This window comes from Pinus tabuliformis, chromosome 3_2 (assembly GCF_031772625.1).
Source record: "Pinus tabuliformis cultivar Carrire ecotype Pingquan chromosome 3_2, CPIR1, whole genome shotgun sequence".
Lineage (NCBI taxonomy): Eukaryota > Viridiplantae > Streptophyta > Pinopsida > Pinales > Pinaceae > Pinus > Pinus tabuliformis.
Window position 1 is genome coordinate 950,112,837 of NC_142302.1, and position 14,682 is coordinate 950,127,518.

Sequence of the window (14,682 nt, forward strand, 5' to 3'; positions counted from 1 at the left end):
AATCCAAAGTGAAAAGCCTGAAATCATCCTTGTTCAAGAAACAAAGCAGGATCAATCTGAAATCAATAGAGTCATCAGCCAGCAAAAGCGTTACAGTGGTTGTGCAAGTGAAGGAAGAGGAGCCTCTGGTGGCATCCTAACAATGTGGGACAGTAACAAATGGAGCTGCAAATCCACCAAAATACATCAGAACTGGATCAGTGTTAATCTAGAAAGCAAGGAAGATGGATCAACGGTAAAAATCTACAATATTTATGCTCTGAATCAATACAGGGAGAAGGAAGTGTGATGGAACACTTTGGAAACAAATATAGAAGAATAACAGGACAACAATCTCATTCTTGCAGGGGACTTCAATTTGGTTTTGCATGCCAACGAAAAAAGAGGGGGAAACTTCAACCCAGACCCTTTCAGAAATCGACTTAAGAACATTATGCAGGATCAAGATCTGATCGATATCAAACCCAAGAACCGCAGATATACCTGGAGCAACAGACGATTAGGAGCTGGCAACATCATGGAGCGCCTTGACAGGTTCCTCATAAATATAACATATCTGTCCACCTTCACTACTGGCCAGTCAAACATTCTTAATGTCTCCGCCTCTGATCATTATCCAATAATACTTAATCTGCACAGACATTGCTAGCTAGGACCTCTTCCTTTCAAATATTGTTCTCTATGGAATCGTATCCCTGCAGCAAAAGAAGCGGTGTGGCAGGCTTGGACCCAACATGTAGAAGGCTCCCCGACTTATATCTGGGAGACAAAATTAAAGAGAACAAGACAGGCTTTAAAACACTGGGCAAAGAGCAATTACCAAGAGCCTGAGTTGAGCAAAAAGAAAATTAAGAAAGATCTTGAGGAAGTGCAGCAAAATATTGAAGTCTTTGGGCTTTCCCACCAAGCCAAAGAGAACGAAATAAGACTTTATACCCAGCTGAAACAAACTATAAGGGACGAAGAAATTAAATGGAGACTGAAGTCAAGGCAGCTGTGGCTGCACGAGGGAGACAAAAATACTTCATATTTTCACAAGCATGCTACAATCAGAAAGGTTCGAAATACGGTGAGCACAATTAGGGATAGCGATGGGAATAGCTACAACACCCAGGATTCCATAAAAGAAGCAGCCACCAATCACTTCAAAAATATTTTGACAGAGGAAAAAAGTGAGGAGGATTACACAAGTTTACTTCAGCACATGCCTAAAGAAGTCACCCAAGAAACAAATAGTAAGCTCACGCAAGAAGTAGAAGAAGAAGAAGTTCAAAAAGCAGTATGGAGTCTTCACCCAGACAAAGCTCCAGGACCTGATGGGTTTCCAATCAGTTTTTACAGAGAGTACTGGCAGATGATCAAAAAAGATCTTTTAAAGATGATACGTTGGGTTTTACAGAAAGGCAAAATGGGGGGGTTCACCAACTCAACCCATCTAGCCTTAATTCCAAAAGAGAACAGACCCTCCACCTTCTCAAGATTTCGACCAATATCCTTATGCAATTCTGCATACAAAATAATTACAAAAATTCTATCAACCAGACTTAAGCCTTATCTCTCCTCTTTGATCTCAGAAAACCAAGGGGGCTTTCTCCCCAATAGGCACATCTCTGACTCCATTCTTCTTGTGCAAGAGGCCATTCACTCAAGCATAAGCCGAAAAGAGAAAGGGTTTGTCCTAAAGCTGGATCTTGCCAATGCCTTTGATAGGGTTAGGCACTCCTTTCTATTTGCAGTCCTTCATAAAATGGGATTTGACCCCTCCTTCATCAATATGATCAAAGCCTGCATATCGAACCCATGGATTTCCCCTCTGATCAATGGGAGACCTTGTGCTGCATTCCAATCCTCTCGAGGCCTTAGACAAGGCTGTCCCCTGTCCCCATACCTATTTATCCTCATGGCTGAGTCTCTTAGCAAAATCTTGGATTTCAATCGAAGAATTGGCCTAATCACTGGCATCAAATTTGAGCAAGGTACAAAGAACATCAACCATTCCCAATTTGCTGATGATACCCTCTTGATTGGAGGGGCGTCCACCACTATTGCAAGGCGCTTCAAGGCGATATTAGATCAATTCATGGAATACTCAGGAGGGAAGGTTAATCAGTTAAAAAGTTGTATTTATGGTTGGAACACATCAGATCACACCATCCACAGCATTGCAAAAATTCTAGGAGTCTCATACAAGATAAACTGGAACTACTTCACATATCTAGGGATGCCGGTAAGTATGGTACCATTGAAGGCTGATACTTGGAACGAAATCCTTGACAAAATAAAGAGAAAAATCCAACAATGGGGGTCTATTTGGCTGAATCCAGCAGGTTGCCTGGTTCTACTAAAATCAGGTTTGGCCTCTCTACCTATTTATCGTTTCTCTTTGTACCAAGATCCAATGGTCTTCCACCAAAAAATGGAAAGAGCTCTCAGGCATTTTCTATGGCAAGGAGGGAAAACGAAAAAAAAAAAAAAAAAAAGGTTCAATCTGGTCAGTTGGAAGAATGTCACTCAATCTCAGGAGAAAGGAGGACTTGGAATAAGATCTCCAAAACTGCTGAACTTAGCTCTTGGAGCTAAAATAATTTGGAGAATGATCACAGGGGCCACAGCTTGGTGGAAGACGGTACTTGAAGCAAAATACCTGAACAGCTCTAGGCACCAACTCCTGGACACTAATATTCCCAATAGAGACAGCACAAAAATTTGGCAGCTCTGCAAGAAAGCCATACCTTTTTTGTCTCAGAATACTTCAAAGGTCCCAGGAGGAGGGAGCAGCATCAATTTTTCCACTGACCGCATATTAGGTCAGCTTCCCATTGGATCAAATCTGGAGGCAACTCCTGCCATAAACTGGCTTAACAACAGAGGTATATGGAGCTTAGCCCAAATATCGCAATGGGACAATCACTCTCAGGCATGGACAGGTTGGACATTACCGAATTACCCCAGAGAGATAGAGGCAAGCATCACAACTTTCAAGAACCTACTACACAATAAAGCTCCGACTCAAAAAGGCAAGCAAGATGGCTACCGTTGGGACCCAACGGGAACCCAATACACGGCCAAAGCTGGTCACCAACACCTTTGTGACAGCATCTTTCCACAGGAAGTATGGAGCCAATGGAAACTGGTGTGGAGAGCAGAAGCGCCCCCTAAAGTCAAATTCTTCTTTTGGCTCCTCCTGAAAGGGAAGATTCTAACAGCAGAAAATTTAAGAAAAAGGGGTATAATGGGACCGTCAAGATGCCCAAATTGCTGTAAAGCAGAAGAAACAATACAACACCTGTTTATAGATTGCCAGGTTGCTGAAGAATGCTGGAGTCAGCTAGCCACAATTGGGGAAATAACATGGGAGCCCAAGACAACTATTGCAGAAACTGTCTATAATTGGAAAAAAAAATTGTCCATGGAAAGGGAAGAAGAGCAACTTGACGCAAAGGATATGGAACATCATACCTTTGACCCTGCTCTGGCGCATCTGGTTGGCGAGAAACGGGAAGGTCTTTCAAGAGAAAGGATGCAATACCAGAGTCATGTGTCATAAGGCAAAGACTTTAGCGGTGGAGGCAATTATAGCCCACTCTCAAGGCAAGATCGAGGCCACCAACTACAGCATCAAAGAAAGAAACTTGATCAGTTATGCCCAAGGGATTACAATTAGCACTCAGGAATCAAGACAAGAAAGGATTCAACCGAAAGAGACAAGCAGTGTCTGGAAGCTGAGGTTAAAGGAAGCAGAATTTGCAATCTGGTTGGGTAACTATAATAGGTTCTACATGTTCTTTGATGGCGCCTCAAAATCAAATCCAGGCCAAGCAGGTGCAGGGGGCCTTATCTGCAATGCTAACGGCGAGACAATTCTTCAATTTGAATGGGGATTGGGAGAGTTATCCAATAACAGGGCTGAGGGATTGGCTCTGTATCAGGGTCTCACTCAATTGATCAAGATAGGAATAAAGAAAGTAATAGTCTTAGGCGATTCAGCAATAATCATTAGGCTCATGGCTCTGAGGCAGAGCACGCCAAACATTCTATTGCAACAGATAAATTGCAGGAATCAGACTCTCCACGACTTGCTAGAAGAAGTCCGCTACTATCACATTCTTCGTGGACTGAATAAGGAAGCTGACAAGTGTGCCAACAGGGCATGTGATCGTGCCAAAGGTAGTCTTCGTTGTAATAACACATCATCCTTCCAACCGTTACCATGAACATCACGCAGCTAGTCAACGCCTGGTGTACCGTAGTTAATAGAATCTATGACTGCAGGAAAGCAATCAGTGCAGGAGACAGAGTAGGTATGGTAGATAGGACTTATATCAGAATTCAGATAAGGAGATCTATTCAGCGCATGGGAATCGGGCATCGCGCAGGGGAAAATCGTCCTAACAATCAGATCTTCGATGCAGGCCAAGATATGCATCGGACGGTGTGGTGGATTATTGGGAGACGCAGGGCTCATTCCCGCCAACACAGCTTGTCGAAAATGCCTTTATATGCCCCGGGTATCACAAGCCATCCTCCCATAGGAGATATCTGTGCTCATAGTTATAAGAGCGGAGCTGCTTCTGCATCTCTACAAATAGATCGAGGTAGTCGCTTTAAGGCCCCTGCGCACACGGTGACAGCTAACAGTAGCAAGCAAAGAATCCAGAGACACTGTGTTAAGAAAGAGATCAGCACAGACAAGTATTTTCCAGCGACAATGGAGCGTCCAGAACAATGCTTCCACTGCAGGGATTTACAAGCAGAGTTTGAAGAAGTCTGAGCGCAGCAACGAGCCCTGGAGGATCAAGTGAGAAATCTGGAAGCGAGACTTGAGGAACAGTGCAAAATTATTCATGAGAAATACAAGGCTGAGATGAACCTCTTCTTACACAGAGTTCATTCCTTGCATGAACAGTTTAGCAGTCTGAGTAATAGATGTAGCCATGTTGAAGAAAAGATATCTATCCTCAAGTACATGATGGATAAAAAGTTTAAAGATGCAACATCCCCTTCTAGTGCAAAGCAGAACGAACCAGATCTGGACCCAGAAGCGTCCACTGCAAGGAAGATGAGTCATATAGACATAGATTAGAAATGGTTTGTAGATGGGGCCTGCAGTTCGTAAGGATTTATAGTAATACTAGAAGCTTTAGAGGCAGGATAACTAAAGTAAGGATCAAGGAAAGGATTCTTTTTGTAATTCCTTGGATCCAGAATGCTCATGATGCATTATATGTATGGCAAACTGCCTTTTTCTTTTCAGATTAATATATAGCAACCGAACTTTCTCTCAAAAAAAAAATACTCTCCAACCCTGAATCAGCTTGAAGGGGTCTGGGTTCTTCTTTGCTAAGCTGGCCATGTATGCCTTATCATATATATCCTGAGGATCAGGTATATGATACATTTTCTTCATGTCTTCTGCTCTGAATGATCCCATGAGTTTGTTTCTTGAATTCCTGAATTTCCTATCTTCAATGGTGAGGTTTTCGACCACCCACCTGATCATATCCATGTATGGGAGGATTTTATCCCTTGCTCCTATCCTATGCAGGAAAGTACAAGCAATGTCCTTGAATTGAAGCCCCGAAGGTCTTGTTGAGTTAGTTGTTGCTCTTATAACAGTAATCTTGGGACGCTCGTCCTCAAGCCTACTGTAAATGACCTCCCAAGTTGTTGCTCCTCCATCAAAGCTGCAGAATGTATCAGAGAATATGGAACCATCTCTGTAAACTCAGATTCTACAATGCTCTGCTTTTTCTATTTTTGCATCACCTTCCTCAATGACATGTCTTTTGTAGCTTGCCTACAATGGACAAGATATATCACCGCAGACAATATCAGGAAATTAAGATTGAAATCATTTCTGAAATGATCTTGGATCGCGAGAAAGGTTTAATGAGATACTCAACGCTAACTACCCATAACTTGGAAAATGATTACCTCTCCTCGGGCTTTTAAATATTGCAATTATTTCACACGTTTACTGCTCTTATTTGCACATCAAAATTTTCAAACGGATACAATATAGCGTTGTGCTTTATATAAGACGAAATGCAATTGCGATTATCGCAATATCGCATTTCACAAATCGTTAATGGACGTTGTTTTGGCACAACTTAATTACTTGCGAAGTTTGCGAAGTGCGATTTGCGAAATGACAAGGTGCTTATAATCAGGATATTGCAGCGGGAGGTTTGATTGCGCATCGCAAATTTTAAAGGTGTTTTATGATAGTCACATGGAAAATTGCGATTTGCGATAAGGATCTCATCCTTGGGTTGTTTTGCAAGATTTTTCAAGGCAATTTCTTATAGTTAGGTTTTGTTATCCCAAGACTAAAAATTTAAAAAGGGTCCCCATTTATATCTCTAACTTAGCTATTGTTATTCATAAATGGGGAGGTTGTTACATAGTACAACATGACCCAATAATGAAAAATCCTCTTGAAGTTCCCTTCTGATCTGATGGACTACCCTACCAATATGCATTTGTGAGGCCTTGCAGCTTCACTCCCTCTATATATTTGTGCCAAATACCATACTGAGTAGTGCCTCTCATGTATTTAAACACATGTTTGGTCGCCTTCCAATACAATTTGGTTGGCTTAAGAATTTCTTGACTAAGCTGGTTAACTGCATAACACATGTATGGTTCTTTGTTTACCAAATACATGAGTGAACCCACAAACTACCTATAAATAGTGTCCTCCACTTCTTCATATGAAGTGGCATCTTCCTTCCTCCAACTACTTGTTAGAGGAGTGTCCATGTGTTTGCTACTCTCCATGCGGAAATTCTTCAGTATCTCGTTGGCATACTGCAACTCAGAGACAAACAGTTCCCCATCTCCTTGCCATACTTCCAAACAGAGGACATAATGCATGAGTTCCATGTCCTTCATCTCGAATTCTCTCGCAAGATCCTCTTTGCAATATTTGATCAACTTCTGATCACTGGTTAAAATCAAATCAACGACATATAATATTATAATCAACAATTTATATTCAACAACAATATGGTAAAGGTTTTCATCTGCTTCACTTTCGGTGAATCCCAACCTAGTTAAATAGCAGTCGATCTTGGTGTACCAAGCACGTGGCGCTTGTTCGATCCATACAACACTCGCTTGAGTCTACACTCATGCAAATCTCTGTCGAGGGTCTCAAATCCTTCCAGTTGTTCAATGTACACCTACCCCTCAATCACTCCATTGAGGAATGTTGTCCTCACATCCATATGATGGATATTCCATCCCATTTGTGCTACAAGTGCTAGAATTGATATGATAGAAGATTACCTTGCTACTAGAGCAAAGGTCTCCTCATAATCAATTCCCTCCACTTGAGATAACCCCTTGACCACAAATTTGGCCTTGTGTTTCTCGATGCTTTAGTTTGCTACTTGCTTCACCTTGAACCTACCACTAACTTGTTCTTTGGTCTTGGGACCACTTCCCAAACATTGTTTCTGACTATGGAATCATATTCCTCTACCATGGCATCAACCCATACTGTTTGTTTCACTGATTCCTTGAATGAGGATGGTTATGTCTCAACTAGCTCACTTATCAAAGCCATGTACCTAGTGTATCGATGCAGTGACCTCCTCTACTTGTGTTGTGATGTGGGTGCTCCCACATTCTCTCTAGCATCATGCAATAATCAGTCAACTTCCCTGGTGCTCTTCCTTCCTTATCTAGATGTCTTTTCATGATTGGGTGCCTCCACTCTCTACTCCTTTGCTTGTGGTTGCTCCACAACCAGGGAAAATTTTAAGAACCCCCCTAAATTTATATGTATAATAAATGGGTGAATCCCCATGATACATAGGAAAGATGGAAGGTGATTTTATCGATAAAATAATATGTATATATAATTTTTTTGGTGAATCTCTCACCAAATTATATTATCTTATAAAATCAAGGTGAATATTTCGCTCAATTATAAAATCTTGTAAGATCTTGGTGAATCTTTCACTGAATAATAAAGGCTTTGTAAAGGGCTAACAAAGTTCATAATGAGTATTTCTTGTAATGGCTTCAAGCCTTGTTAAGCAATCCATCTAGAACAAAAACATGTATATTCCTTATATTGAATATAAAGATATTTCTCATGGAAATTCAATTAGGTTTAACACAAGTGGTAGGGAGAAATCCTACATGTGACAATGTGTTGAACTCATAATTAGCATTTCTTGTAATGCATATGCACCTTGTTGTCTAAGCAAGCCCTCGAGGATGAAATATATATATTCCTCATATGGAATATAAATATATTTCTCATGTATTGGGATATAAGAGGGAGGAGTGGGAAATGAGCCACAAGAAGTCCTTAGAAAATTGACAGGAAGAAGATAAGTGCAAAAAATAAAAAGAGTCAAAATGAAAAAATTAAGAATAAATATAAGGGGAAAAAGGGTGAAACAACAAATCCATAATCCATTGGAGGAACAATGACTAGAGATAGTGAGGGAAGATGTTCCCTTAGCCTAGGGGTAACAAAGGCAGACATTAGAACTCTCACTTATGAAAACATAGTTAAGCAAACATTAAGCTCTATAGCAGTCATGAGAGGGAGGAAATATGGGAAAGAAATGTGAGAACAAGAATTAAATGGAACAAAGAATTAGGATTACGATCCTTGCTTGACGAGTTTGCCTACTTAGCCTATTGAAAAAATAGCTATGATCTATCTATGTATATCGTTATGTAATTAGTTTGTAAAATAGTTACCAAGTAGTTATGTTAGAGCATGGAGTTTGTGAAAAATGCTTTCACTGTCCTGCCCATCTTGAGATGGAGATGGATGGATATGAGTATTGGAGATAAAATTCTCCCATTTTTTTGTGTAACAAGTTGTATAGGTAGAGCTACAACCCCCTAATTTTAGTTCAAACAATATCCATTGGTGTGAGAAAAGATGTTTAAGGTTTGCACCTTGCCTTTTTTTATACCTATCAATGTTCAATAGATCCAAGGATAAGATGGATTTATGTTAGTTATTAGTTACTTAAAACTTAAATATAGAAATTGAAATAAATATGATGTCATTTCATTTTTATTTTATGTTGAAGTCTTTAAATAAACAAGACGTTAGGACTTTTTTTCATTTTATTGTATTAGTCACACACCCACACATGGGGATCTCCCCCACCCTGGCCTATCAAGTACCTTACTTCTGTTGATGCAAAGAATAAATATGGCATGAAAAAATTCTAGTTCTTACCCATTTTGAACTTGGAGGCAGGTTACAATTAACAAAAAAAACATTCAAGCTCTTCTAGTTGATTATTTGTCTTTGAACAAAATATATGTTTGTTATAACACCATTTGGTTACTTTTTAAGCAACCATAAAGACCCCGATTGATTGCTATGTGAAATGAAATCTCCAAAGGTCGATGATAAGAATATTATTGTAGGTTATCCATATCTTTTAAGCTCAACATAAACTTTTGATATGTTTCATTAATCTACTCTTTTGCCCCCAATATTCCATCCCTCCACTTAACATACTTCAAAGGTATCCTTTGTGTTATTATATAGTTAGGTGTTTGTGCTTCAACCTAGATAGCTAATTTTGTATTTTAAGGATATGTCTTCTTTTCAGTTACATTTTTATTGTGCTCTTAATGTATTTTAGAATCTTCAACAACCTCCTTTGTAGAGTTCTATAGCTAGGTGTTTGTGCTTCAACCTAGATAGTTAATTTTGTGTTTGAAGGATATGCCTCCTTTTCGGATACATTTTTATTGTGCTCTTAATTTATTTCATAATCTTAACAACACTTCTCTCTTTCCTTTCTAACAAAGAATTAATTTAATTTAGAGTATTGACTATAGTTGGTGCTAATGTCAGATTAACATTTGCATGGATTTAGAAGTTTCTTACACTTGATGTTGAATTTATATCTGTTGTAACAAGTATAAGGATGTAAGTATTTCTTTCTTTCTCTCTTTTATCAAATTAATTTCTTTTACTTTTATGTTCTTTCAGTCATCCAGGACTCATGGAGAGAGTTCCAAAAACATTGATACAACACAAGTCAAAAGTGTTGTGCCAGAAATAATATTTTTGCATCATTGATCATCTTGGTCATGCATATTATTTAAAATAGACTCGAGACTTTATTAAGAAAGATGACACTATACCGTGATCTTGTTGTGTAGGTCCTTGTTTGATGCTTCTTGAATTCATTGCATTTTTTAGGTAGGTGAGTTAAAGTGGAACACCTTTGCAACTTAAAGCCTCAAAATTTTGAATTTTATGAACTTCTATCAAGAATTCATGTTGTAGATGGCAGGTGGGATAATGCAGAAAAAGTGAGGATAGTTAAACGGAATTATATTTCAAATGACATGGAGTTGAAATTTGGTGGAGTTAAATGACAGGGTATACAAATTAATTGTGGGAATTAAATTAACACCTTCGATTGGAGGAATTTTATGAAACATTTGCCAATATTGGCTAGGCATATATGGAGGTGGTAGGTAATATTTGTAAAACAAGATTTGCACTGCAGAACATGAAGAGGTTAAGGAATACACGCTTAGCAATACTTTACGATTTATGAAGCCAAAAATTGAAATGCCTATCTGATTCTGAAAAAGCTTTTGTTTATGTAGTGACACCCATAGTGGAAAGTTAATCTCCAAAATGTTCACTCGAGAAATTATTGCAAGGGAGCATCCCTTTCCATAATTTCAGGGGTGAATCTACTTTTTTGTAGACTAGTACCCTCAATTCTGTTGGGTATTAAACAAGGAGCCCTGAAGCAAAAACCTTTTTTTTCCTTGCAATATTTGTAGCCTTTAGAGGTTAGGATGCCCAATTTAGTGCCTTATTTTTCCACTTGGCAAAAGATCGTTTGAATATTGTATGTGGAGCGTTGACATTTGAAGGGCCATTGGTGGTTGGATGCTTTGCATTGAATATGGGAATATGCCACCGGAAACTAATATCCCAATCAATATAATCAATATACAAAGATAGGTCACATATCCACACCATGTAAATGGTCAAAAGAAAGAGGGGGTCCATGCACTAACAAGATAAACACAACAATTTGAAACAAAACATGGAAACGGATCTAATCACTGCTAAATGGACCAGAAATAGTTGAGATAATTTTTGAAAGAAAACGTAAAATATCCAATGTCAAAGCTACCTCAAGTATGAAAAAGGAACACCATACAACTTTATCTTTATCTGTTATTTGCATATGGACAAAGTATGTTGCTAGTTGTTCCTGAAGAGCTAGTGTTTTTTTGCAAAAGTGACTGCTGCTCAATGCCCATGGGAATGCCAGCCACGGAAAGCATGTCAGCAACAACATGCACTATCTCTGATGTTGACACTCTTGTTACAGTGGGATCATATTTTTCCTTATTACAACAAAGCACCATTAGCACAACAATATGTATACAATCAAATTACTATGTGAATAATGCCATTGCATTGCACAAAAAGCCAGACAGCTCACCTGATTTTGAATGTTGACCTTAATATCTTCGGCATTAGCCTTTCTAACACCCTGAACCCTCTGTATATGTTGGTTGCCAGATCTGATGAAATATTCCCTATTTTCAACACCCATACAAGAAGAACTTCCTGCTTCCATACTCCTAAATGAAAGGACATTAGATGACAAAAGAATCTCAATTTTTCCTGGAGTTGTTTCTATTTTAAGTCTATACAATGCTTGACCAGCTGATGGTCACACATCCTCTAGCACTTTACCATACTTGAGCTTTAATCCTTCTTCATTATCCAAACACCATGCAATAACTTCCCCAACATAAAATGGTCTCAGGGGATGAAACTGTACTTGCATGGCATCTGATGGTATCAATTCCTGACCTATTAAACTACCTTGGTGCAAAGAACTTCTGCAATGACCCAATGCATTCCTATTGAGAGATGTTAACCTAAGAAGATCCAAAGCCCTTACTTCCATGCCAATTGGCACATTAAATAAGGTACTAATTGGTAGGCATAATGGTGAATCTAAGAGTTGGCTCACAACAACGGCAAGAATATTTGAGACAAATATTGCATCTAGGGGCTCTCCAACCAAGATAATTTGCTTAGAGTGGTCCACAAATTGGAGGACTCGATGCCCAACTTCATTTCTCCATTCTTCAAAGAGTCCTTGTTTCATGTTGGGAACATTCAAAGTTATATCAACTAATGATGGGAGCATTATAAAACGTGTATAAACAGAACATACAAACTACAACTTTCTGCAACAGATTCTAGGACTTTGGTAACTTCATCATTGGTTAAATATCTTAAAGCAGGGACATATAAAAAATTGACCCAAAACTGCTAGCATTTTCAAAGCTGCCTCTAATCAAGTTCTTGATGTAAAAATCCAACATGTAACTTAATTGCTTAACTATGATGGTTTAAACTTTAAATTAGCTAGACTCTTCAAACTGTAGTTTCTTATATTGCATGTAGAATGTTCCAATATCAACAAAAGATAAAATATACCAAATCTTACCTCAACAACAACATCTGATAACTTTTTTACTCCAATTTGTACACAAAGTTCTTCAGAAAGTTGTGGATTGACAAATCGTAACCTGGACGTGTCAATTTCACTTAAAAGACAAGATCCACGAGGATCAATATAGACACAAGCTCTAGCATGTACCAATCTGCATCCTTCATCAGGAACAATCACATCATGTGCTGGGAAGAGAGTTCCATCTGATTGTGATTTCTTTCCTTCATCACATATAAACTGTAAAAGTAGTAAAATTGCATGCAGTTCATTGGGATTGAGATGTTGATACCCACTTGCCTATTGGATTTGTACCAAGAGGTTCCTTGCACTGTCAAAAGTTGGAGTTTCCTACAGTCCAATCTCTCTTAAAATCCTGACATATGGAAGATACAAACTTGGGAGCTCAAAGGAAAATGGGGCCAAGTTCACTCCAAGCCACACATAAAGAGCACTTGCTGTAACAAGTCAGGTTCCATTTGCAACTGATATAAATGACACCTTTTGTAATTCCATGATATCTGCAAATAATAGATAAATATTCTAAGGATAAAGATAAAGATAAAGATACTTTGTCCATTTGCACACTCATACACATGGACAAAGTATCAAAGAGTAAAGAGGATCATATTAAGTGATGTTATGGACATACCACTATATATGTTGATGCTTCAAACGAAGAGACTCTGCAACACTAAGAACATCGAGTGCCCTCCAAGCATTGGTCATCAGAGCCAATGTAGTCATTATGGTTTGTAGAGAGTCTTCTTGCTCTAATATTAGGCTCTTCAAACCAACTCTACAAAAGGTCATTACAAACACACAAGGTCATTACAAATGTAAAAAAACAGCAAGACACAAATTTGGTAGTCAATATGACCAAAATAAGAACTAGTTCAAACAATTTTCACAATCCTGCTTTTGAAATATTAACCAAATAGGAACAGGAAAAATTAACCTTTACCTAATGGAATAGTTTGATGTGCAGAGGCTTGTAACAATCATGGAGTTGAAATTGAACAAACAAAAGAAAAAATACACTCTGTTACACTATTCCATTCACAATGCAACATCAAAACCAAAGTTACTATAACCAAGCTCATCGATGTCAAAGGGTGAGAAGTGATTCTAAGTGGAAGTTGTCTTGAAAATATATATATATATATATATATATATATGAGATAAAATCTATGAATATGAAAACCTACAATGTCAATATAAATGCAAATTTTCAATATTAATTGATTTCAAAGTACATGATGATACTACATACTGCAAAATTCCATAAGACTCTAGACATTTGACAAGTTTGTTAGTTGTCTACTGTGAAATATGGCCATGAAAACAAGAAAAATAAATTTTTTTGGCTTTTGTTTCTTCTCAGTGTTACATAGACAAGATGCTTCCTTGAGTCAATCTAATTCACTTATGTTTGCCTTGCAAGTCTGAACCATATTTACAGGTCAAGATTGCAACTATGAATTAAATGAGCTGATTTGGCTTGGTATTCTAAAAGAACAAAAAGATGAACTCTAGAGTTAACAAAGAAACCAAGAAACTAGTAATGTTGATTGAACTATTTCCGAAAGAATTTATTGATGAAATTGTCACTCGAGCCTCTCAAGCCACAACAAACTCATGAAACTCAACCTATTTGCAAATATTGATCTTAACCAAAACTTGGGTGGTCAACAAGGTATCTAGGTCGCTAACTATTTATTCCTATAAGGAGATGGAGTTGTTGCAATCAGGAAAGACTGTCGGAGGAGATAAAATTCATAGACATGGATTTATAACCAAAACACCAAGCTGGAAAACACTAGAGTGCTTGGAACTCATAACCTTTTATATGTAGATATAGATTGTTAACAAAAATATCAGAACACAATATTCTACAAGAAACCCACCTCATTACCTTTCAATTAATGTATATGGAATTGTCACAATCAATAAAGACAAATTTTAAGTTTAAATAATGAGCTTTGTCATTTCAAATACTAAATTATGAATGGAAAGTGGAATATTTATTTTACATCTATTATATCAAAGGATTTAGGATCTCTGAAAGCATTATTAGAGGTTTTGAAAGTAAGAGTATTACTGAATGTTTTATGATCCCATTGACCTATACGAGCTAAATGGATACAAATTTGCATGGAAATGAACATAAGAATAAATTATGTAC